Raw genomic sequence first — 1,797 nt, 5'->3', positions numbered from 1 at the left:
CCACCGAGGTTGAAAAAGAAGCTGCAGGATGTCTTCTGTCCTCCAGTTTTCAGTCGCTGATGGAGGCTTCAGGGTCCTAATGCCTGTCGCTTCCAGTGGGGTGGTGAGATTTGAAACCTCTCTTCAACGTCCTGTCTGTGGACGAAGCAGCCGTGGAATAACTGCCGCAGGGTAAGAACCTGACTCGTCGCCAGTGTTAAGTCTGTGAGTTGTTCAAGTAATTAATACTCAGACTTAATCAGTAACAATAAAACAGGTCTTTACTGGTTGGAGGTAGGGGCTACACTGAATACAAGATTACTGCACAGTGCTTATATACCGGTGTGTTCACCCCCGGTATTACGTCTACAGCAGCCTGAGAAAGTAGTACATCTCTTAAGGTGGAACAGGCTTAAGCTCTCTTAAGGTGGAACAGGTTACATACACAACAACATCCTCGTGTGGGGAGGCATCCGACGGGTTTTGTGTCCCTGTGTGTGTTGTTTTTGTGTCCTCAGGTTTTTGGACCTTAAGAGGTTTGTGTTGCCTGCTGAGTTCAATTTTCTGCTTTTCTACGGCCTCCATCGTTTTGTTTAGCTGAGTACGGAGTTCTTTGACCTCATTTCTTTGCTCCCCTACGATCTTTCTCAACTCGTGGATGGTGGACTCGTTTTCCGTTTTCAGCTGTTTGAGTTCCTCCTTCAAATTCTTGGCCTGTGTTTCTCTGTATTCGTTGAAATCGAGTTCTAGTTTGGACAGATTCTCCTTCAGCAGTTTGTTTGTGTTGAGAGGTGTGGGGGGGGTGGAGATGGTCAGGGAGGTGTTTGCCTCTGCTGGTCTCTCTTCTTCTTCCTCCGTTTGGCTCTCATCATTCTCTGTTCGACTCTCTTTTGCTTCCTGTCCATTGGTCCTCTTTGTGTCTGCCTTAGTTTTCAACTGGGGGAATTCCTTTTCGAAGGAGTCTAGATTTTCCACATTCCCCTGTATCATGATCTTTCCTTTTTTGTTGTAGTAGCTTATGGTTAGCAGGGGGTCATCTTTATCTAGATTTCCATCTTTACATATTTTCAGTCTGCCTCCTTGGCCAATACCTTCACTGGAGACGTGTGCGTAGTGTTTTTGTAAAGTCTCCTTCCATGAGGGAACGGAGTCGGTGTAGAATATGAGGTTGTTCTTCATCTTAATCCCTTTGTGTGTGGTATAGTCAACGTAGAGGACCTTTGGGTTATTTTTTAGTGTTGTGTCCTTGTGTTTATCCTTTGCCTTATTTTTTGTGCATTGCTCAGGATATTTCATTTCCCTGCTCATTTCAGTCGTTTGTTTTTGTCTTAGATAGATAACTTTTTTTCTCTTTTTTGTGTCGTGTTCCACCTTATCCCACTTTTAGGTCCAAAATTGAGAGTTTTTCAGGGGTTCATCTTTGATATAGCTGCTCTTAAAAGTTTCTCTCTCTCTCTCTCTCACAGGCTCCTGGTTCGGGTTGTTTACCGTTTCTCTCGGGTTTCTATTCCTTTTTTCTCGCTGGTTTGTTGTCCTTTTTCTAGGTTTTTTTTTCGAACTAAACTTGAATAAAATTAGATTTAGGTAGATTTAGGTAAAACTTTTTTCCTCCGGACCCGGTGTTTTCCTCTTCCGACTCTCTCACTCGCTCTCCGGGCCTCGGACTCGCTCTCTCTCCGTGCCCCAGACTCGCCCACTCTCCGTGCCCCGGACTCGTTCGCTCTCCACGCCCCGGGCGGATCTCCTCGCGTCGTCGCGTCGGTCTCAGGCCCCCGGGTTTTCCTGACTCACCAGGCTCTCTCTCTCTCTCTGTCCCTC

Source organism: Somniosus microcephalus, chromosome 4 (genome assembly GCF_052327205.1).
Source record: "Somniosus microcephalus isolate GS21.2 chromosome 4, FLI_Smic_1.0, whole genome shotgun sequence".
NCBI classification, from domain to species: Eukaryota; Metazoa; Chordata; class Chondrichthyes; order Squaliformes; family Somniosidae; genus Somniosus; species Somniosus microcephalus.
The sequence above is the reverse complement of the archived record's forward strand: the minus strand, read 5'-3'. Positions refer to the sequence as shown.